The sequence below is a fragment of the Gorilla gorilla genome, chromosome X, assembly GCF_029281585.2.
Source record: "Gorilla gorilla gorilla isolate KB3781 chromosome X, NHGRI_mGorGor1-v2.1_pri, whole genome shotgun sequence".
Classification (NCBI taxonomy): Eukaryota; Metazoa; Chordata; class Mammalia; order Primates; family Hominidae; genus Gorilla; species Gorilla gorilla.
In genome coordinates this window covers 21517564-21543102 of record NC_073247.2, presented here as the reverse complement: position 1 = coordinate 21543102, position 25539 = coordinate 21517564, and the positions used below count along the sequence as shown (strand labels likewise).

General features: G+C 38.2%; 1 long non-coding RNA gene across 3 annotated transcripts in view; it reads left to right on the top strand.

Moving 5' to 3' along the window:
• LOC109024760 (uncharacterized) overlaps positions 1–25539 on the top strand; it is a 235087-nt gene that overhangs the window by 42217 nt on the left and 167331 nt on the right. For all 3 annotated transcript variants that reach the window (XR_010132461.1, XR_010132462.1, XR_010132463.1), the window contains exon 3: positions 12742–12847. This is a non-coding gene — a long non-coding RNA (uncharacterized lncRNA). The remainder of the gene's footprint in view (positions 1–12741; positions 12848–25539) is intronic.

The following is a 25539-nucleotide window of genomic DNA, read 5'->3' as shown; positions in this document are numbered from 1 at the left end:
TATCCCCTTCAGTTTGTCACTTAATTCTTTTTAGCCCATTAACCAGAGGAGAAATGTATCTGGAAAAACTATGGTTGGGCTAGACCCGTAACAAGCAGCTAAATGAACTTATGAAATCATGTTTATCCGAGCTATTACCAGCTTCTGCTAACACACACACACACACACACACACACACACACACACACATACATGACTAGACTAGAATAAGATTTGGTTGATTTTCTGCTAATATCAGGGGTTTAAATAAAATTTTTAGAACCTAAACAGATGTCAAGATATATCCTTTTCCTTCCTAACTGTACACTATTATGCCTAAAATAACAGGATCCAGAATTATTTAAGTTTCTAGTGTCAGCCAATTCAAAATAGATTTAAAAGTAAAATGTATTGGTTTATGTAACTAAAAGTTAAAAGAATTACTGCAGACTTCAGGCATGGTATGATCCAGGGAGTCAAATGATGTGGTAAGGAGATATACATATGTGTCTTTCTGTTTGTCTGTATATCTATCTATCCATCTAATCTTTTTTCCTTTTTAAATTTTCAGTAGTCTTGTGCCTTTTTAAATGTTTTATTGTGATAAAATATATACATATAACATGAAATGCTATTTTAATCATTTTTAAGTGTATAATCCAATGGCATTAATTATATTAGCAATGTTATGAAACCATCGTGACTATTTGTTTCCAAATCTTTTCCATCATACCAAACAGAAACTGCATACCCATTAAGCATTAACTTCCCAACTCCCCCCTCCCCAAGCCCCTAGCAACCTCTAATGTACTTTCTGTCATTATGCATTTGCCTATTCTAGATATTTCATATAAGTGGAATTATACAATATTTGTCCTTTTGAGTATGGCTTATTTCACTTAGCATAATGTTTTTAAGGTTCATCCATGTTGTAGCATGAATCAGTACTTTATTTCATTTTGTGGTGGAGTAATATTTCATTATATGTCTATACCATATTTTGTTTATTCATCCATTGGTAGATAGATATTTGGGTTGTTTCCATCTTTTGGCTACTGTGAATAATGCTGAAGTGGACATTGGTGTATAAATAACTGTTTGAGTTTCTGTTTTCAATTCAGTTGGGCATATACCAAGGGGTGGAATTTCTATAATCTTGATTCCTTTTTCCTCTCCATGGCTTTCAATTCAGTTGGGCATATACCAAGGGGTGGAATTTCTATAATCTTGATTCCTTTTTCCTCTCCATGGCTTCATCCTTAGGTGAGCAAAAACAACTTGGTCCTCACTCCTACAGTTCTTTAAAGAAGGCAGATATTTTCTCTCCCATTGCACATATTAACCCCAAAAGAGAAAGTCTGATTGGCCATGTTCTGATACCAACCCTTGGATCAATCACTGTACATAGAGAGAAACTCCTTCATAGCTTCATGACTAATAACCCCACTGTGTGGGAAAGCAGTTCTCTACACAAAAGAGACATTCTGTTTCTATGCTGGGGGTGGGGAGCAGAGGAAGAGACATTTGCTGCAGTGTCATCCCAGGTGTGGGTAGAAAACTCACCTTGGTTGTTTACCAGGGACCCTTGGGTGAATGGAATACTTTAAGAAAGATATAGTTAGAGTTTTGACAAGAATTAGGGAAAACAGAAACTGTCAGTGCTGCCAATTGGAATACCAATTGCTATCACCTCTCTGGAGAACATTTTGATAATATCTAGCACAGCTGAAAATATGCAGATGTTCCGATCAAGCAGTTCTGTCCTTAATATAGTCCCAAGAAAACCTCTTCCCCTAGTGCCTAGGAAACACGGACAATACTGTTCATTGTAGTACTGTTTGTAATGGTGAAAAATGGAAAACAGCTGAAGGTTTCATTAGCTGACTAAAAGATAAACTGTAGTGTAGTCATAGAATGGAATGTTATGCTATCATTAAAAATAACCTAGATTTATATGTATCAAAAAAGATGGACTCAAAAGTATAACACTGGATGAAAAAAATAAAGTTTCAGTATCATAAATACTATTTGCAATAGCATTTATGTAGATACTAGAAAACATACAAGACTATATTATGTATTGTTTTGGGATATATTATGGGATTAAGATGTATGTGAAATAAAATTAAAAACCTGTGTACTGGAAGAGTACCCAACAAGTTAAATAATGAAAAGGCAAATGGGGCGCAAAAAAAAAAATCAAGGGTTTTTAAAAATTATACTGCTCTTTTTTATTTTAAAAATAGCTAAGTTATATTGAATAGATGTGAGTAGTTGCTAATTTTGGCTGGTTGATACTGTATTATTTTCTTTTCTTCACTGTTCTATATTTTTCAAGCTTTTCACAATTAAAAGAAGTAGCACACAGTTGGAGTTCAAATAGAAATTCAATTTTTTTCTTTAATATTAAAATTTTGGGATATGTAATAGGTATCCAGTTTATCCTAAGCAAATTAATGCAGGAGCAGAAAACTAAATAGCATGTGTTTTCACTTATAAGTGGGAGCTAAACATGGGGTATTCATGGACATAAAGATGGCAGCAATACAAACTGGGAATTACTAGAGAGGGGAGGGAGGGAATAGGGAAAGGGTTGAAAAAGTAACTACTGTATACTGTATTAGTCCTTTCTCACACTGCTGTGAAGAAATACCCAAGACTGGGTAATTTACAAAGGAAAGAGTTTAATTGACTCACAGTTCCGGATGGCTGGGGAGGCCTTAGGAAACTTACAATCATGGTGGAAGGTACCTCTTCACAGGGTGGCAGGAGAGAGAATAAGTGCAAGCAGGGGAAATGCCAGGCACCTATAAAACCATCAGATGTGAGACTCACTCATTATCATGAGAAGAGCATGGGGAAACCACCCCCATGATTCAATTACCTCTACCTAGTCCTGCTTTTGACACATGGAAATTATGGGGACTACAAATCAAGGTGAGATTTGGGTGGGGACACAGAACCAAACCATATCAGGTACTACGCTTAGTACCTGGGGTGACAGAATCATTTGTACCCTGAGCCTCAGCATCATGCAATATACCCAGGTAACAAACCTGCACATATATTCTCTGAGTCTAAAATAAAACTCGAAAAAAATAGGCAGGCAGGCAGGCTTGTTGGGGGGCAGGGGAGAGAGAGAGAGAGAATATTGTGTTTTTTTTAACTTGGTATCTTTCATGTAATCATATGAACAAGCTCTTGCCAAAATCTCCCTGCCATGCTATGCTACTTCACGCCATTTTATATCATTTATGTGTTAGAATGCATTTTGTCTTTAATCTTCCCTGTGCCAGAGTATTTCCCCTAAGAAAATGCCCAGTGTGTTTCCCATTAACCTCAAAATTCCTGCCAGGGTTCAGCCTTACAACCCTGAAATGCCTCCTATCATTTCAGCAAACAATGAGACTGCTCCCTGAACATTAAAAGCTGGCAAAAGTAAACTATCCAAATCAGTATTCGTATCAGAAGAAAGTCCTGGGAGGTGAAGATGGATTTCAGAAATCCTATTCATACCAAGAGGAAAAAGTGATTAAATAATTGTGCGTGAGGCAGTTGGTGACAGCCTTGTCTCTTTTGATTTTGCAAAAACGATAACAGAAAGATTTGCAATATCTTGCATGATTCTGAAGTGGTTAAAATTTTATAATAGAAACTTAAAGGCAAGAAATAGAGTTACAGAGAGAGCATTGCTTGCTGAGCACTGACATCATTGCGTGGGAATGAATGAGTATTGTCTTACACAATGGAATGCATTCTATCTCTCCTCTGAGAGGGAATTTGGCTTGGTATGCAAATTAAAATATTGTTTTGAAAAATCTGTTGCATCAAATTACAGAAAGAATTTTTTCGCTAATCCAGTTCTTTGGTCCATTGTTGGCAAAGCAATTGAGAGCAGGCTCGTCTAGCCAGTTTGTCTGGGACTCCAGTCTTGGATTTTGTGCGGAGCCCAATCAAGGAGAACTGTCCTTTGGCAAAGAAGCAAAAGAGCCCTACATTCTTGGGGTCTCTGCTTAAATGTTTTTTTCAGGCATAAAAGAAGGAAGGATAATTTGCTTGAAATACTTGTCAACCCTTAAAGGCATTTAGAATTTGAGTGTTTGTTATTTTGTTCTCCCTTTGTTGGGAAGTTGGCAGGTGAGCGACTATGTAGCTGGCTTGTGTTGGTAGGTGGCCTTCCTCTTCTTTCAAACTTACCTGAAGGGGCCTATCCCCAAATAAAGTCTTTCAGTCTGAAGTTTTGCAGCCTGGAAATAATCTGAAACTATTCAGAAATGTCATACGTTTCACAGCTCTGCTCCCCAGTGTCCTTGGCTGGGGTGGCCCTGAGTTCGCTGATGGGGATTCAGAGAACAACTGACGCCAACATTCATGCTCATGGCTCATGGCTCATGGCTCATGCCTCGCTACAGGGCAGTGGCTTGTGAAGAGTTGTCCTGAACAACATCATCAGCATCACCTGGGATCTTGTCAGAAATGCAGATTCTCAGAGTCCACCCTAGACCTACTGGGGATGGGGCCCAGGAATCTGTAATTTAACAGGTTCACCAGGTGTTGGGGTCTACAATCAAGTTTGAGAACCACTGCTCCAGGATAATCTGTCTGTTTGGGTGTAGAAAATCCCAGTTCTGAGCTCCTTCACTCTTCCTCCTCCTGTTGTAATAATTGTTCCTTATTGAAATAGTGTTAGAATTATTGAGGAAGAAGGTGGAGAGAGAAAACTGGCATTCATCAGACAGCTGGTATAAGCCAAGTGCTTTACATATGCAATCTCAGTTAATGTTTCAAGCAATTATGAGAATAGGTCATTTGGCCCAATTTACAGATGAACAAACTGAGTATTTAATTACTTATTGTAGCAAATGTGGTTGTTTGGGAGTTCAATGATGATTTCTTTTTTTCTTCTTCTTTTGTTAACAGAGGAATCCAGATTTACTGCAGGTATCACGTAGTTCTGTGTTCAGGAAAGAGGGCCCAGCCCCAGGGTATGGAATATGATTGGGTTTAAGTCAAACATGGTATTCCTCCTCTTTTCCAGTGATTGATTTGAATGTGGCCATGTGACCTGGTTCTGGCCAACTAAATGTAAGGGGAAATTTGTGGATGCTGTTGGAAAAATGTGTTCTCTCTGATTAAGTAAAGACTTGCATAAATAAAAATCCTCATTCCTTCTTACATTGGACTGCTGTCTTGTGAGGATGCAGTATTTGTTTGGAACCGCAGCAGCCACCTTGCAACCATGAAGAAAAAGTCAAGGGAGAGCGGTTGAGATTGCCCTGCCTGGCGCTGTTCTGTTTTTGGATTTTTGGTTGTGTGAGTTAACAAATCTCTGTTGTTTAAACCATATTTTGTTAGGTGTCCTATTATTTTCTACTAAAAGCGTACATTCTGAGGGTACACATGTTTACCAGGCACCAGAATAAAGATTAGAATCCAAGTTTAACTGATGGTAAACATCATCCGAGTTTGTTCTCTCTCTAACCTATCTGCCCTCCTGCCTTTTCTTCCAATAAAAATACATTTTGCAGGGGTATGTGGATAATCTCTGTATCTTCCTCTTAATTTTGCTGTGAACCTAGAACTACTCTAAAATAAGTCTTTAAAAAATTGTAGTTACTTTTCAGTGACCCCCTCCACCACTAGATAATTAAATAAATAAATAAACTTTGTCTACAATCAGTCTACAGAATTTAAACTCCTAGAAAAACGACTAGCAATGATATGAAAGTTTTTGAAAACATTATATTAAGTGCAGTTTATTCTAGGCCAGATTGTCCCAAGGAATGTTTTATCAGTGCTTTTCAGGTAGCCCGATGTATTTCAGGTGCACATATGATAAGTACATTCTTCTGGTAAAAATCCAAGTATTACACAAAACCAAAGCTTTCCATGACTCAACTCAATTCCACTTTTCTCTCCAGAAGTAATCATCCATCTCTTGTTAATAACATGTTTTACTAGTTATTTTCTGTGCATTTATATATTTATATGCTCAGATCAAGATAAAATTTTTAAAAATAGCATTTTTGTATATACTGTACGGATTTTTTAACTTCACAGCATGTCTTGCACATTTTTTCACATCTATTAAGTGTACTTTTATATTATTTTCTTTTCTATGTATTTTCTTTTTTTTCTATATAAATATTTTCTTATTATATTCAGCCTAGTGCTCTATCATAGGTGCATACCAAAGTTTTATTTAATTATCCCTTTGGCTAAAGCAATACTTGGTACATAATAGGTACTTGATAAACATTTGTTAAATGAATTTGTCTTCGAAATTACTTAGGGAGTTTGCAGTTTTTCCTTGTTTTAAACAATATTTCTATGTAAATTTTAGAGTCCGTTTGCCAGTTTGCCCAAAATAAATCATATTTGGACTTTCACTGGACTTTTATTGGCAAGGATTGACATTTTATAATATTAAGCTTTTGCATGCTTTTTTTGCATGTGTATTTCTTCAGGATAGATATTTTGGAGAGAAATTGCTGACTCAAATGGTATATGAATTGTAAAGATTTAATAGTTATTACCAAAATTAATTCAACTTCTCCCATTTATTGTACTATCAATTGTATATGATGGTAGCAATAATGGTGATGATGACAGTGATGATGGTAATGATACTATATTGCAAAAGAACCCAGTGCTTTTCTATAATAATTTATCTCTGCTTATCCTCAGATGTCTGATGACCTTCAGCTTTTATTACTGCTCATTTTGAGTGTGGAGAAAAGTTCTGATTCTTTAGCTAAACCCATGTTAGGAAAATTTGCCTTGCCTGAGAGTATGCATTTTATGATCACCACCAACATATTGGACTAGTCCCAGTTAAATGTTGAGTAGTGCCTTGAACCACTGTCATAAAATGCCCTAGGATGGCAAAGGAAGACTTCTAGAAGGGATGACAAGCAGTGAAAATAAAATAGAAACTTGACTATTGGTTCATGTTTATGTAACTGTCTTGCTGAGTACTAGGTATCCCAGCTGAGCACCTTGAAGTCCCTATTTCCTAATAAATCTCCAGATCTCTGTGAATGGACGGATCCCTGTACCTTAATGGAAGCACTTACCTGGCTGCCTTCACTTAGAATTTATTTTTACATTTTAAGCAGGCTATGCAAAGTTTGCAACTCCTAATCTTCATCATACCATGACTAGTTCATCTTGTTAAACTAGCAAAACTATGAACAATTTGAAGAGTTCTTCTTTTGCTGTCATTTATGTGCCTATGAGTTTTAGTTGTTTGTGTTTCTTTGGCAAAGTATTTGCATGCCTGAGGATTAATGCCACTGACCCAATTAACAGTAAACCTGATCAACTGAAATAACTCGTGTGTATCACACCACATTAAGCACTGATATTCCCTGTTTTGAATATAAAGTTTCATTCTAAATAATAGATTAAATCCTTAAGAAAATAGTTGGGGGATTTATGAATATTCTGAATTGCTTAGATTCAATGATTCAAGTACATTTTAAAAAAATAAAGTCTGGAACTCTTGCATAGAGATAACATTTTTATCATCGTAAGTATTTATTTAAAGATTTAAGACTTTCAAAATATGTCCCTATGGGATGTCAGATATAATACTGTCACTGTAATCTTACCATCTCTTGTAATGCTATTGCCCAAAGGTCACTTTGGGGCAAAATCTGTTTTCCTTTATGTTTGCCTGAGGAGCAACGTTGCATCCAGCAGAACCACTGGGAAAAGAAGCCCTTCCCCCCGACCTGATTATTGAAGCAGACTCTGGCCCATCCCAGAGAGGGACTCCCTGACCTACATTCCTCCTTCCCTGGCTATCAGACAGGGTGCTCCTGCTGAAGCAGGAGCTGAAGTGTTGGTGAGGCTCCTGCATGTGGCCCACTGCTCTGGTCTTAGATGATTGTGAAAGATCTGCTACCTGTCCTGCAGGAGCTGCTGGTCAATGAAAATCCTCCAGATTGATGATGGGAGTGCATTGGGGGAGATGAATTCATTGTGAGTGAATACATGAAAACTAGAATGCCTGTCCAAATGTTTATTTTGAAATCCAAAAGCTATCCTCTGTCCACTGCTGGAACCCTCGCTTGCACGTTTGAGCCTAAAGCTGTCGAATATCAAAGCCTGGATTGCAAATCCACACATGGAGAGAGGCGGTTTCTAGAAACAGGGGACATAACCATAGAGAAAAGAATACTTGGTCCTCACAACTCAAAATGTGGCCCGTGGAACAGCATTGCCCCATTACCTGTGAGCTTGTTGGAAATGCAGAACCTTGGGCTCCACTCTGGACCTATTGAATCAGGATTTTAATTTTAACAAGATTCCTTGGTGATTTGTATGCGCATTAAAGTGTGAGAAGTGCTATTTTAGGCAGTGTTAAGACTAGGAGATGTTCTTTTTCTCACTTACAGTCACCTGTAGTCAGTTTGGAGTACTTCAAAGGACCCTCACAGGAAAGTGTTTGCATAGACTTATATAGAGAACTTGAGATCAGAAGTGGCAATAATGAAACAGTCCAGCAGTTAATGGTAGAGCTCTCACCAGCCATACAGTCAATAAGCTCTGCGTGGTTAGAGTAGGAATCCCCCAGTGAATTAAAGGCTGACCCTAAACAATTATAGGCTGACACTGAGAGATTATAGCAGTGACACATCAGCAGGTTTTGGGTGAATCAACATGAGATAACACTGGATAGAGACAGCTAAAAGGAAAAGATCACTCATTAAGTATGGGATTGTGCCCTTTTTATAGCAAGCCCTGTCTTGTCTGTAGCTGTCCATTAAATGCTATGAATAAGAAAAGTAGTATGATTTTAAAAATATTGACCTTAGGTGGCTTGCAGGACGTGGCTTTTAACTCTTGTATCATGGACTGAATTTGGAGCTGACTCATTCTGAATATTCTGAAATAGCGATATTTGACCATGTATAGTTAAAAACCGAGGTATAATTATGCTTCAATAAATTGCACAAAACTTTGTTTCAGTTAAGTTTTGAAAACTGTATGTACTAACCATCCGAAACCAGATAACATTTCTACCACACCAGAAGTGTGGTAGACCCTTTTGGGTCACTTCAATTACTGTTTTAATTTCTATCATCATATATTATTTTGGCAGTTCTAGAACTTCATATAAATGGATTCATATATATATACTCTTCTGTTTGACTTCTTTCACTCAGCATAATGTTTCTGAGAAACATCCATCTTTGGGGGTGTATGAGTAATTTATATTTTTTATTGCTGAATAGTATTCAATTGTATGAACAAAGTTTTATCCACTTACACATAGGTGAGCGTGTAGGTAATCTCCAGTTGTGAGCTATTATGCATAAGACAGTTTTGATCATTAGTAAATAAGTCTTTTCATGAACATGCATTTTCATTCAGCTACAGTAGTTGTCTAGGAGTGGAATTGCTGGGTCTTAGGGAAGATGTTTGTTTAACTATTAGAAACTGCCAAACAGTTCTTCAAATTGGTTGTACTATTTCATACTCTGACTTAGAATTTTAACATTTTTAATTAGTGGGTTTTTTAAATTATTTTTTTAGAGAAGGATCTTGCTGTGTTGCCCTGGAACTGCAGCCTCGAACTCCTAGGCTCAAGTGTTCCTCCTGTCTCAGCCTCCCAAAGTGCTAGGATTATAGGAATTAGCCACTGTGCCCAGCCTACACTGTAACTAGAAATGCACAAGAGTTCTAGTTGCTTCCTATTCTCACCAATATTTGATGTTGTCGGTCTTTTACATTTTGGTTTAATTTGCATTTATCTGGTAACTAAAGATATTGGCCACTATTTTGTGTACTTATTTGTCTTTCATACAATCTTCTTTTGTGATGTATCTGTTTGAGTAACTCTTTTGCCCATTTTTATTGGGTTGTCTTTCTGTTGTTGACTTGTGGGAGTATCACAGATAGATTTCTCTCAACTTACCTATGCCTTCAGTACCTCAGAGCCTAGAGTGCCTCAGATGTGCTTTCTGGAGTTTTCAGTTCTGTTTTTGGACATGGCTGCCTTGCACTTAGGAAAGTCCTCATTTATCTCACAGGTATATCTTTTTTCTACCTATCCCAGCTTGATATAGTTTGGATGTTGTCCCCACCCAAATCACATGTTGAATTGTAATCTCCAATGTTGGAGATGGGGCCTGGTGGGAGGTGATTGGATCATGGGGGCGGATTGCTCATGAATGGTTTATCACCATCTTCTTGGTACTGTCCTCACAATAGTGAGTGACTTCTTGTGAGAACTGGTCGTTTACAAGTGTGTGGCATCTCTCTCATCACTCTCTTGCTTCTGCTCTGGCCATGTGATGTGCCTGCTCCCCTTTTGCCTTTTGCCATGATTGTAAACTTCCTGAGGCCACCCCAGAAGCAGATATCATTATGTTTCCTGTATAGCCTGCAGAACCATGAGCCAATTAACCCCTTTTTCTTATAAATTATTCAGTCTCAGGTATTTCTTTATAGCAATGCAAAAACAGTCCAAAACACAGCCTTTGGCACAATACCCTGAGCATTTGGTGACAGCCTATGGGAATGATTTGATGGGTCAGTGCAGACCCTGTGGCTGAGCTCCTTAGCATTCTCATCTGTCACACCAGATCACATGTGACCGTTAAAATTTTGCCTAGTTTCTCCTTGTTCTCTTCCATGGTGGATTTCTTCTCCACCCATCATTTTGCTCAGATTGAGAACAATTAGGGCCGTCTTCTCACCTATGAGAGGCTTACTGTTTTCTGGAACCGTGTTGATTTATGTTTCTTTGCCTCCTCCACTCTCTGGTGAATTTTATAAAACTTTGATTTTGTAGCTCATCAGGCTTGTTTTGGTGGTTAGGGTGAGAATGATGCTGTCTTGTGACTTTCTACATTCTAGCCAGAAGTGGAAGTACTGCACATTTTTACCCAGTCCATTCCTTCTTGAAATGTGCCAGAAATGTTGTCTACTGAAGGCTGGAGAAAGACATTGCTTTAGAAATAACAAGCCAAGATGTTCACAATGACCCAGTGTAGAGTGGAGTTATCAGAAGAACCAACCACATTATACATTTATGCTGATAATTTAAAGGTTAAATTAGCAACCAGTAAACCATGAGAGCTGTTGACCCTGAGCACATTACTAAACATCACTGTGACTTAGTTTCCTTGTTTATAAAACAAGAATCAAAAGAGTACTTACATCATGGGATTGCTGGATGATTAAATGAGTTAATATATATAAAGTGCTTAAAAGTATACTTGGTACATAGCAAATGCCTGATAAATGTAACGTTAGCTGTCATTATTAATATATTGCTACAAATGACTGTTGTTGTTCCAGGAGAAGTTTTTCTGGGAAGAATTTATTTCTTCTCAGTCAATCCCTCTTATGTCCTAATTAAACATTAAGTTAAAGCTTTCTTTGGGTTTTCATGAGAGTTAACAGATCTAAGCAGCCAATACTGTGGTCTATTTCAGTTCCATGAACAAAAGGTTGGAAAATTTTGGCTTAAAAATTGGTGCCTGTGGTAGTGTCAGAGGCGTTCAAACCAGAGTGGCTCCATCTTGAATAGGGGCTGGGTAAAATAAGGCTGAGACCCACTGGGCTGCATTCTCAGGACCTTAGGCATTCTTAGTCACAGGACGAGATAGGAGGTTGGCAGGACTGGTATCACTAGATACAGGTCACAAAGACCCTGCTGATAAAACAGGATACAGTTAAGAAGCCAGCCAAAACCCACCAAAACCAAGATGGCAATGAAAGTGGCCTCTGGTCATCCTCACTGCTCATTATATGTTAATTATATTGCATTAACATGCTACAAGACACTCCTACCAGCACCATGACAGTTCACAAATGCCATAGCAATGCTTGGAAGTTACCTTATGTAGTCTAAAAAGGGGAGGAACTCTTAGTTCCAGGAATTCCCCACCTCTTTCCTGGAAAACTCATGAATAATCCACCCCTTGTTTAGCATACAATCAAGAAATAACCATAAAAATAGCTAACCAGCAGCCCTCAGGGCTGCTCTGCCTAAGAAGTAAGCATTCTTTTGTTTCTTTATTTCTCTAATAAACTTGCTTTCACTTTACTCTATGGATTCACCCCGAATCCTTTCTTGCACAAGATCCGAGAACCCTCTCTTGGGGTCTAGATCAGGACCCCTTTCTGGTAACAGTAGAAGTTAATATTATTCAGCAATATCTTTGGTTCTCCTGTCTTTGGGTGGGATCTTTTGTGCGTCCTGACATGAAGCATGCCTATGTGATGCATTGGCCAATTAATTGTGACTGGAAATGTATCACTTCTGGGCAAGTCTTTAAGAACTGGTTTGCAATGCAATTTGCTTCCGGGCAAGTCATTAAGAACTGGTTTGCAATACAATATACTTTCTTCCTCATGTTAATGTGACCAGTGAAGTTCCAAGAAGAGGAGCCTCTAAGTGAGGGTGATTTGGAGCAGAGTCACAGCTGGCTTCTGGTGGGCCCATAGAATAAGTCAAACATAAACCTTTGCTTTAGACTGCAGAAGAGTTTGGAGCTGTTGGTCACAGAAGCATCCCCAAGCCTCTCCTGATTGACTGATAAAGTACCTTCACAGGATAGAGGGCAGACTGTTTGTTCTGCTCTGTCTGGGCAGGGTTGAGTCTGATGGATACACTAGTCAGGCAGAGAACTCCTGGAGACCAGAGTTTGAGTGGAGGGGTAGACAGATTCATGGGCACCAGAGTGAGTTTAAACCATATCTAAGACAAGGTGCCAAAAATCTAAGTGTTCAAATCTCCCAAAGTGCAGGTGCGGGACTGGAAGCAGAAGACAGAAAGTGGAGACCAAATGTTTGAACCTGGGTAAAGGCAGGGATGGAGCAGGAACCGAGGAACAAACCTTGGAACTAGGTAAGAAGTTCTCTCTATGACATTTCATTGAGTAGTAAAGGGAGAGCCAAAGTGCTGTGTTATTGGGACAGCTGTTTGTTGTATGTTGGGCTGTTTGACTGAAAGGTCAAGTCACAAGGTCAAGTTCACCACATCTCAGGGCGATTTCTGCTTTTATGAACCAGTCTTCACACCAGCAAGATTCCTTGGCACCTCAAGGTTTGAAGAACAACTACACAACAAAATTCACTCTATTCTGGATGATGATAGTCTCCCAACTCAGGTTTAAAGGGCAATCACTTTCAAATTAACTGGACAATCACTCTCACTCTGCCCCAGAGAATCACTTCTGAAACATCAAAACACCTATTTTGGCTCCCTTTTATGGTACCTTGTCATTTAAATCATACAAAATGTTACAAATACAGAACTGTCCATGTATGTTTTTAATAGTGTCAGCGATATTAATGCAGCAGCAGTGTAAGCAGAGCATTTTAAGAAATTCTTCCGGTCCTTTTGGAATTCAGCTTAACAGACATGTATTGACATAACTAACTTGTTCAATATGTCTTTCCGTAAGTTATAAGTGAGGATAAAGTAAAGCTTTCCATTAAACTAAGAGATGAAATTTTTGTATTAGGGATAATGTACTAATATGATACACACTAGTAGGATATATATTCCAAAGTGCTGTTACATCATTTAATGCAAAGTTACCTCCTACTGGGAACTAAATATTATTTTACAGAAAATATAAATAATGTAAAGACTTTCTGGGCACTCAGTAATAACCTGGGATGTGAAATAACTTGATTTGTGGCACTGGCCATGTACAATATCTTTTTGTTGAAGATGATTATCAGAATTCTATGGAAAATGTATTGTCAGGGCTGTAGAATGGACGATTCCTGTTATGATTCACTAGGGAACAAGCTTTTTTTTAAAAAATTTTTTATTATACTTTAAGTTTTAGGGTACATGTGCACAACGTGAAGGTTAGTTACATATGCATACATGTGCCATGTTGGTGTGCTGCACCCATTAACTCGTCATTTAACATTAGGTATATCTCCTAATGCTATCCCTCCCCCCTCCCCCCACCCCACAACAGGCCCCGGTGTGTGATGTTCCCCTTCCTGTGTCCGTGTGTTCTCATTGTTCAATTCCCACCTATGAGTGAGAACATGCGGTGTTTGGTTTTTTATCCTTGCGATAGTTTGCTGAGAATGATGGTTTCCAGCTTCATCCATGTCCCTACAAAGGACATGAACTCATCATTTTTTATGGCTACATAGTATCCCATGATGTATATGTGCCACATTTTCTTAATCCAGTCTATCATTGTTGGACATTTGGGTTGGTTCCAAGTCTTTGCTATTGTGAATAGTGCCGCAATAAACATACATGTGCATGTGTCTTTATAGCAGCATGATTTATAATCCTCTGGATATATACCCAGTAATGGGATGGCTGGGTCAAATGGTATTTCTAGTTCTAGATCCCTGAGGAATCGCCACACTGACTTCCACAATGGTTGAACTAGTTTACAGTCACACCAACAGTGTAAAAGTGTTCCTATTTCTCCATATCCTCGCCAGCACCTGTTGTTTCCTGACTTTTTAATGATCGCCATTCTAACTGGTGTGGGAACAAGCTTTGTAAATGATTGTTTTTGTTCTTAGTTGTCCTCTAAATAAACTAGAAAGGTAGAAAGTGTTCACCTAAGTCTGTTTCCACTTGTGGCCATGAGGTTGTTTAATATTATTATTTGTCAGTTAAGTTGTCTGATTTTTTTGACAATTGACTTATTATGGTAATGATACACATTGACATACACTAGCACATCCACCTATATAGAGTAGGTGTTTAACAAATGTTTGTTGAAAATGATTCTATAAATACATCTATAAAGTTTGAAATCTGCATTGTCAGAAAGCTGAAGAAAACTCTTCTGTTAGAAAAAAAACAGCAAATCTTAGACATTTCCATCGTTTGTAATATATATGTTATATATATACACACACATAATACATATATAAATATAGGAAATATCTTGAAATAAATATTATCAAATCTTTAGGTGTTTAGATGGAGATTTGTGTGAGGAAGGTATATTCAAAAAGAAAGCTGCCTTCACTTAATTTATTGCCTATTTGCTGAAGGTATTTACTCAGTAGATCAGGAGTAAAACTTTAAACTCAAATGTCTGGAGGAATTTAAATATATGTGAATGTGTATGTTTAAATTGAAGAAGAATGTTGACAGAAATAAATCACTTTTAGAGAGAATTCCCAGGACCTGGTCCCTTTTAAGAAAGCTCTCCTGGTCCTTGTGCAAATACATAGTTCTTTAAAGTACCAGCCCACATACTTTATGGGTTTATGTCGGTATGCCTCTGTTTATTTTTGGAATAAAAATCCTTGCTTATAAAAAAGGTAGTTAAGTATGGTACAACATAGCTGTGATCCCTTTGGCCTGACTTAAGAGTTTGTACTTAAGGAACATAAACTAAAGTCAGAGATAATTCAATTAGCATTTTGAACACACAAAGGCATGCTTGCTTCCTAGCTTTCAAGGCACAAAACAGCCCCATTAAATTATAACAGTACTTACACCACTTGCACACATTCTTCAAAATTTCATGAAGTGCAATGCTGAGCTCTACTTTGAGATCTTTGTCTGTCTCTGGAGAATCAACTGAAATAGGAATATACAAGTCAAATAGCTTAACTCCTTGTCCAACTTCACACAACAAAAATTGCCACTTTCCCTTCTAGGACACATATCCAGTACTCCCTGTTTTCTTCCCACTCCTACTAATCCGTCACTAAACTTCGTGGATGTTAACTCTGAAATGGCTCTCGAATCTGTCCACTTCTTCCCATTTTCCTTGCCACTGCCCTGGTGTGGGGTGCCACCTTCTCTTGCCCATACTCATGGCAGTAGTCTTCTACCTGTTCTTCCTGCCCTGACATTGTCTCCTCTCATCTCTCCTCCCCTCTGCACAGAGCTATCCTTTCACTAAAATGAAATCTCAACAATAATACCCTGAGTCTCAGCTTCATCACCTTAATCACTTCCCAGGTCACCCCTGATTCATCTCCTTTACTCTGCACTACCAAAGCCCCTGTAATCACTCTGCTGTAGTAACTGCCACATTTTATTGTGCTTCCTCGCATAGTGGTCTGTTTCAGTAGATCATAAGTTCTGAGAAGGTAGGAACCATGCTTGTCTTGTTTACCCCAGAATTCTTGGATTCAAGCCTAGGGTATACTCTGAAATTGCGAAGGAATTTATCACAACTCTTCAATATCAGAGCAATTCCTGAGCCAAGGCACATACCAATGCTCTCTAACATATTAAAATACTATTTTTTTTTCGCATGTTGGAGCCTTTATGGTTCTAAAGGAAAATTCCCTAAGGCAGTGTGTCCCAACGGGCTTTATTTTACTAGTGAGAATAGTGAAATCATATAAATTTCTCCTTGAACTAAAGGTACCAACTTAAATTCCTTCTCTCAACTTTGACTAAAATGCTAGTAATTAGATTTTAAAATATTTTTATTTTATGCATCCTTTATGATATATGAAAATGGCATGACATGTAATGATGGTGATATAATAACAAACAAACTGTGATATAAAAATCTGCACGTGTGGGGTGGGATGTGGCCTAAGTTCCTTTAACTATTAATAGGTTAGATGACTTTTTTGTATTTTTCTTATTTCTTTCTCTAATGCCTTTTTTACAGAATTTTACCCATAATTGAAGACTCTAGTTCAGTTTAGGCTAGAGAAGTGAGATACACGAAGAAAAATTACATGTGTCTTTCTGTGTGATTTGTATGTATATATGTGTGATGATTGATTAACGACTATTATTAGCCATAAAAATAAAACACATGGGGGTTCATGGAACAGAAGTTTATTCACAGCTTATTGTGAAAAAAAAAGGTCATTGTCAGTTCAAATGAAATGTCATCTTTATTGTATATGTGCTGTCAAAGTGAGCACTCATCTTTATTGTAAATGTTAAAAGTGAGTAGTGTTGAATAGATTTGGTTCCTGTTATGAAAATAGTAGAAATAAATATAATTCTTGTAAAAGTCAAAACATTCATTTTAATTATGGCCACTGATAGATTTGGCATAAAACCCCATATAAGAAATATAAACCTAAACATGTATGTACAGAAATAATTGTAGGTGAAATGTAAGTGTAGGGTTTGTTTCAAAATAATTGTGGTGTGGGGAGGGAAGAGAAGAGTGGACAGGGTCATGGAGGAAATAGGAAGGGCCCTGAGATGATAGTTGTTGAAACTGAGTAATAAGTATATGGTGAGTAATTATATATCATCATGACTTCTGTATATGTTTGAAAATTTCCATAATACAAAGTTTTTATAAGGAAATAAAGAAAACCCATATGTAGAAGTAGGAACACCCTGAAGCTGATGAAGCTTAAGCCTGAGGACCCACTACTGGATGAGTTCCTTCCAGAATGCTGAGAGGAGCCCTGGGGATGTCTTCATATTTTTTTCTGTAAAACTTGAAAAAGTGAGATAATTTAACCACAGTTGACTAAGACTGTTGTCCCTTCCCATTTCAAAAGCCCCTCCATCACACTTCCCTTCAAAATGAGAGATGTTTGAGCAGCTGTGGGCTTTTGGGGGATCTAACTAAGGGAAAGTTAAGTTGGGAATATAAAATAACTTTCAATTATCTTTACTCATAGATGAAAGATACAGATTTAAAATTCCCAGCAGGAACATGCACTTTGACACCGCACAGTTCATTGGTGGAATATACTTACTGATTACCAGTCCCTTCTGTGTATGTTATGACTAGTTGCTCTGGTGTAGGAAAGGCTTCCAGGAATACTGTCCACGGTGCTGAGCCACCCTGTGTTGTGACCCAATGCACGAGACCAGAGATTGTATTGTGACCTGAGTGTGCCCCATGTTACTTGTCACCAAAGTATGCAAGTAGTGGGGGAAAAGCAAGATTTGAAATGTATGTAGCCAGAAGCCTGTCTGTGGACAATCTTTCTAATCATTAGATGTGTAAAATTGTATGCATTGGATTTGGTTCTCATTGATACCTACTTAGAGTCATCTTCAGTCAGAAATATACTTGACGATGCTGCAGTTATAAATGCATCATATTTTTTTGCATTTTTATATAAATCAAGAGAAATAGAATTTATCAACACATTTTGTTTACATGGCATAAATATATACTACCAGAAATATAAACTTAAGTTTATATGTATAGCTGCTTGAATATCCATTCATTGTGTCTTAGCCTATCTAGTGCATTTTTTGCCCTGAGGCAGTGTAGGATTCCAAATAAAAAGACACATTAAAGAGGAAACAGAGCAAGATGGCTGAATAGAAGCCTCCACTGATTGTCCTTCCTGTAGGAACACAAAATTGGACAACTATCCACACAAAAAATGCACCTTCATAAGAACCAAAAATCAAGTGAGTGATCACAGTACCTAGTTTTAACTTCAAATCACTGAAAGAGGCACAGAAGAGGGTAGGAGAGACAGTCTTGAATTGCTAACACCACTCCTCCCGCATCCCTCAGCAGCAACTGCGTGGCATGGAAAGAGAATCTGTGCACTTGGGGGAAGGAGAACATAGTGATCATGGGACTTTGCATTGGAATTCTGTGCTGCCCTACCACAGTGGCTCATAGATTGAGCATTTAGACCAGCCCTAGCCAGAGGGGAACTACCCATCCCAGCAACTGGGACCTTAGTTGTGGCAAGCCTCACCACTGCAGGCTAAAGTGCTCTGGGGTTTTAAATAAACTTGAAAGGCAGTCTAGGCCACAGGAAGTCAATTCCTGGGCAAGTCCTGGTGGTGTGCTGGGCTCAGAGCCAGTGGCCTTGGAGGGGGACACATGGCTTAGTGAGACACCAGCTGGGGTGGCCAAGGGAGTGCTTGTACCACCTCATCCCCAAACCCAGGCAGTGCAGCTTGCAAATCTGGAAGGCATTCCTTCCTTCTACTTGAAGAGAGGAGAGGGAAGAGTAAAGAGGACTTTATCTTGCAACTTGGATACCAGCACAGCCACAGTAGCATAGAGCACCAGGCAGAGTCATGAAGCCCTCATTCCAGGACCTACCTCCAAGACAACACTTCTAGATACACCCTGGGCCTTGAAGAGAAGGACCCAGTCCAGGCAGGATTAATCACCTGCTGACTAAAGAGCCATTGGGCCTCAAATAATCAGCAGCAGTACCCAGGTAGTATTTGCTGTCGGCTTTGGGAGGGACTCAGAGAAGTACTGGCTTTAGATGTAACCAGGCACATTACCAGCTGAGTTGACTGTGTAGAGGGACTCCTTCTTTTTGAGAAAAGGAGAGGGAATAGTAAAGGAGACTTTGTTTTGCAGCCTAGGTACAAGCTTGGACACAGTGGGAGCTCGTGGAGTCACCAGTTCCAGGCCTTGGCTTTTGGATGGCATTTCTAGATCTGTCCTGGGCCAGAGGTGAGCCCACTGCCTTGAAGGGAGAGTCCCAGGCCTAGCAGCATTCACCACAAGCTGACTGAAGGGCCCTTGGACCTTGAATGAACATTGGCAGTAGTCAGGCAGTATTTGCCATGGGCCTGGGGCAGTGACAGCCACAGGGAGAGATTGGGAAGAGTGGGAAAAGCAGTGTAAACAAAACCCACAATTAGTAGAAGAAAAGGAAATAATAAAGAGCAGAGCAGAGATAAGTGAAATTGAAATGAAGTAACAATGCAAAAGATCAAAGGAATAAAAAATTGTTTTTTTGTAAAGATAAACAAAGTTGACAAACCTTTAGCCAGACTAAGAAAAAAATGGATAATACCGAAATAAATAAAATCAGAGATGAAAAAGGAGACATTACAACTTATCCCACAGAAATTTAAGGTTAAATTTCTCATAGAGGTTGCTATGAGCAAGTATATGTCGATAAATTGGATAACCTAGGAGAACTGGATAAATTCCTAGACACATAGAACCTAGCAACATTGAACCATGAAAAAATCTAAAACCTGAAAAGGCCAATAATGAGTAATGAGAACTCAGAGGGGGTGGAGCGAGATGGCAGAATCATAGTCTACATGGTTTGTACCCCACCAGAAACATCAAATTTTAACAACTATCTGCACGCAGAAAAGAACCATTGCAAGAACCAAAAAATCAAGTGGGCAATCACAGTACCTGGTTTTGACTTCATATCATTGAAAGAGGCATTGAAGAGGGTCAGAGAGACAGTCTTGGATCACCAACACCACCACTCTCCCATCTTCTGCCAGTGGCTGTGCAGTGCAGAGAGTCTGTGCTCTTCGGGGAGGGAGAGCACAGTGACTGGGGGACTTTGCATTGAACTCAGTGCTGCCTTGTCATAGCAGAGAGCAAAGCCATGTTGGGCTCAGCCATTGCCTGTGCACGGAGGGAGCATTTGGACTAGACCTAGCCAGAGGGGAATTTCCCATTCTATTGGTCTGAACTCAAGTTTCTCGGCAAGTCTTGCCACATCAGGCCAAAGTGCTCTGGGGTCCTAGGTAAACTTGATAGCAGTCTAGGGCAAAAGGCCTGCAATTCCTAGGCAACTTTTAGCCCTGGGCTGGGCTCAGAGCTGGAGGACTAGGGTGGCACATGACCTAGGGAGATACCAACTGGGATAGCTAAAGGATTGCTTATACCACTTTTCCTCAAATCCCAGGCAGTGAAGCTTGCAGCAATGAAAGTGTCCCCTTCCTTTTGCTTAAGGGGAGGAGAGTGAAGAGTAAAGAGAACTTTGTCTTACATCTTAGATACCGGTTCAGCCACAGTAGGATAGGGCACTGGGCAGAGTCATGAGGACCCCATTCCAGGCCCTGGTACACAGACAACATTTCTAGACACACTTGGGGCCAAAAGTGAACCAGCTGCCTTGAAGGGAAGGACAAAGTGCTGGCAGGATTTATTACCTGCTGACTAAAGAGACTTGGGCCATGAATAACCCAAAGCAACCATCAGGTAGTACACTGTGGGCCTTGGGCACTGCAATGTGCTGACTGTAGCTGTGACCTAGCATGTTCCCAGCTGTGGTGGCTACAGGGAAAGACTCCAAGTAAAGGGGACTTTGTTTTGCACCTTAGGTACCAGCTTGGCCACCTTGCAGTAGAGCAACAAGCAGGCTCTTGGGGTCCCTGAGTCCAGGCCTTAGCTCTTGGACAGCATTACTGGAACTGCCCTGGGCAGGATGAAGAAACAAGATCCCATTATCTGTTGCCTATAAGAAACATACTTCACCTGTAAAGATACACATAGACTGAAAATAAAGGGATGGAAAAAGATATTCTATGTCAGTGAAAACCAAAAAAGAGCAGGAGGAGCTATACTTATATTGGACAACACAGATTTCAAGAAAAAACTATAAAAAGAGACAAAGAAGGTCCTCATATAATGATGAAGGGGTCAATCTAGCAACAAGATATAATGATTGTAAATATATGTGCACCCAACTCTGGAGCATCCAGATATATAAAGCAAATATTATTAGAACTAAAGACAGAGGTAGAACCCAATAAAAGATCCAGAAACATCAACACCCCATTTTCAGCACTGGACTTATCATCCAGACAGAAACTAAACAAAGAAATACCAGACTTAATCTGCACTATAGCCCAAATGGACCTAACAGATATTTACAGAACTTTTCATCCAAAGGCTGCAGAATAAACATTCTTTTCCTTGGCACATGGATCATTCTCAAGGATAAACCATATGTTAGGTCACAAAACAAGTCTTAAAACATTCAACAAAACTGAAGTAATATCAAGCATCTTCTCTGACCTCAGTGGAATAAAACTAGAAATCAACAAAAAGAGGAATTTTTGAAACTATACAAACACATGGGAATTAAACAATATGCTCCTGAATGACTAGTGGGTCAATGAAGCAATTAAGAAGAAAATCGAAAAGATTTTTGAAACAAATGATAATGGAAAGACAACATGGCAAAACCTATGGTATAGAGCAAAACCAGTAGTAAGAGGGAAATTTATAGCTATAAATGCCTACATCAAAAAAGAAGAAAAACTTCAAATAAATAACCTAGCAAGGCATTTTAAAGAACTAAAAAAGCAAAAACAAACCAGACCCCAAATTAGTACAAGAAAAGGAATAATAAAAATCAGAACAGAAATAAATGAATTCAAAATGAAGAAAACAATATAAAATAACGACAAAATACAAAGTTGATTTTTTGAAAGGATAAACAAAATTGACAGTCTTTTAGCCAAACTAGTGAACAAAAAAAGGGAGAAAATAAAATCAGAGATGAAAAAAGAGATATTACAACTGATACCACAGAAATTCAAAGGATCATCAGTGGCTGCTATGAGCAACTATATGCCAATAAATTGGAAAATCTAGAGGAAATGGGTAAGTTCCTAGACACATACAAACTACCAAAGTGGAACCATGATGAAATAAAAAACCTGAACAGACCAGTAACAAGTAACTACATTGAAGCCATAACAAAATGTCTCCCAGTAAAGGAAAGTCCAAGACTCAATAGCTTCACTGCCAAATTCCACAAAACATTTAAAGAAGAACTATTACCAACCCTACACAAACTATTTCAAAAAATAGGGGAGGAATATGTCCAAACTCATTATATCAGACCAATATTACTCTGATACTAAAGTCAGACAAGGACCCATCAAAAAGAGAAAACTACAGGCCAGTATCTCTGATGAATATTGATGCAAAAATCCTCAACAAAATACTAGCAAATCAAATTCAACCATACCTTAAAAAGATCATTCATCATGACCAGGTGGTATTTACCCCAGGGATGCAAGGATGGCTCAACATATTCAAATCAATCAATGTGATACATCGTATCAACAGAATGAAGGACAAAAACCATATGACTGTTTCAATTGATGCTGAAAAAAACATTTGATAAAATTCAGTATCCCTTCATGACTCTCAAAAAACTAAGTATAGAATGAACATACCTCAATATAATAAAAGCCCATAGCTAGTATCATACTTAATGGAGAAAAACTAAAAGTCTTTCGTCTAAGATCTGGAACATGACAAGGATACCCAGTTCACTGCTGTTATTCAACATAGTACTGGGAGTTCTCGCCGGGGCAATTAGAGAAGCGAAAGAAATAAAGGGCATCGAAACTGGAAAGGAAAAAGTCAAATTATCATTGTTTGCTGATAATATAACCTTATATTTGGAAAAACCTAAAGACTTGACCAAAAATTATTAGAACTGATAAATTCAGTAAAGCTACAGAATACAAGATCAACATACAAAAATCAATAGCATTTCTAAATGCCAACAGTGAACAATCTGAAAAAGAAATTAGAAAGTAATCCCATTTACAATAGTCACTAATAATGTAAAATACTTAGGAATTAACTTAACCAAAGAAGTGAAAGATATCTACAATGAAAACTATAAAATACTCATGAAATAAATGGAAAAGGACACAAAAAAATTGAAAGATACTCCATGTTCATGGATTAGAAGAATCAATATTGTTAGAATGTCCATATTATCCAAAGCAATCTACAGATTCAATGCAATCTCTATCAAAATACCAATGACATTCTTCACAGAAATAGGAGAAACAATCCTAAAATTTATGTGGAACCACAAAAGACCCAGAATAGCCAAAGCTATCCTGAGCAAAAAGAACAAAACTGGAGGAATCACATTACCTGACTTCAAATTATACTACAGAGCTATAGTAACCAAAACAGTATGGTACTGGCATAAAAACAGACACATAGGCCAATTGAACAGATTAGAGAACACAGAACCAAATACATACACCTACAGTGCACTCATTTTTGAAAAAGGTGCTAAGAATATGCCTTGGAGAAAGGGCAGTCTCTTCAATAAATGGTGTTGGGAAAACTGGATATCCATATGCAAGAGAATGAAACTTGATTCCTATCTTTCATCATATAGAAAAATCAAATCAAATTGGATTAAAGACTTAAATCTAAGATTTCAAACTATGAAACTACTACAAGAAAATGTTGGGGGCCATCCTGCATGTAGAACTCTTAAATGAAAAAAGCAAATAAGAATAAAAAAGAAAACACTGGGGAAACTCTCCAGGACATTGGTCTGGCTAAAAATTTCTTGAGTTATACACCACAAGCGCAAGCAACCAAAGCAAAAATGGACAATGAGATCACATCAAGTCAAAAACCTTCTGCACAGCAAAGGAAACAACTGGTAAATTGGAGCGACAACCCACAGAATGGGAGAAAATATTTGCAAATGATCCATCTAACAAGGGATTAATAACCAGAATATATAAGGAGCTCACACAACTCTATATGGTCAAAATATTTAAAGAGCCATTTCTCAAAAGATGACACACAAATGGCAAACAGGTATATGAAAAGGTGCCCAACATCATTGATCATCACAGAAATGCAAATCAAAGCTACAATGAGATATTCTCTCACCCCATGTAAAATGGGTTTTATCCAAAAGTAAGGTAGTAACAAATGCTGGTGAGAGTGTGGAGAAAGGGGAACCCTCATACACTGTTGGTGAGAATGTAAATTAGTACAACCACTATGGAGAACAGTTTGTAGGTTCCTCAGAAAACTAAAAATAGAGCTACCATATGATCCAGCAATCCCACTACTGGGTATGTACCCCCAAAGAAGGGAAATCAGTATATCAAAGAGATACCTATGCTCCCATGTTTATTGCAGCACTGTTTACAATAGCCAAGATTTGGAAGCAACCTAAGTGTCCATCAACAGTCGAGTAAATAAAGAAAATGTGGCACATATACACAATAGACTACTCTTCAGCTATGAAAATGAATGAGATCCTGTCATTTGCAACAATGTGGTTGGAATTGAAGGTCATTATGTTAAGTGAAATAAGCCAGGCACAGAAAGACAAACTCATGTTCTCAATTACTTATGAAAGCTGGAAATTAAAACCATTGAATTCATGAAGATAGAGAGTAGAATGATGGTTACCAGAGGCTGGGAAGGGTAGTGGGTGGGTGGATGGAGGGGCAAGTAGGGGAAGATTAATAGGTATAAAAGTATGGTTAGATAGAAGGAATAAGATCTAGTATTTGATAACACAACAGGGTGACTACAGTCAACAATAATATATTGTACATTTAAAAATAACTAAAATAGTATAATTGGACTGTTTGTAACACAAAGAAAGGATAAATGCTTGAGGTGATGCATACTCCATTTACCCAGATGTAATTATTATACATTGTATGACTATATCAAAATGACTAATGTACCCCATAAATATATATACCTACTATGTATGCAAAAAAATTAAAAATTAAAAATTGGAGGCATAAAACTGCCTCCAATGCAGCAAAATGATGAGAAACACACACACACACACACACACACACACGAACACACAGTAGATTGAATCACTAATGAGTGTAGGAGGTGCTCAGATATTAGTGAGTGGCTGAAAGTGTTGCTGTTTAGCAAATTCTCCTATGAACAGAAAGATTTTTTGGAAACCTCCTTCCAGAATGACTTAAAATATGCAATGTGCTCCTTGATAATAAAATTTAGACTAGAATAAAATTAGTTGCATTTATAGGTTTGAAACCAAAGTTTTCTACTACTTCAAATTTGAGCCCTTTGTGAAGATAGTTTCAAGTATAACAATATAAATTGTTTTTTTTTAAATAGAGTCCCTCCAGAG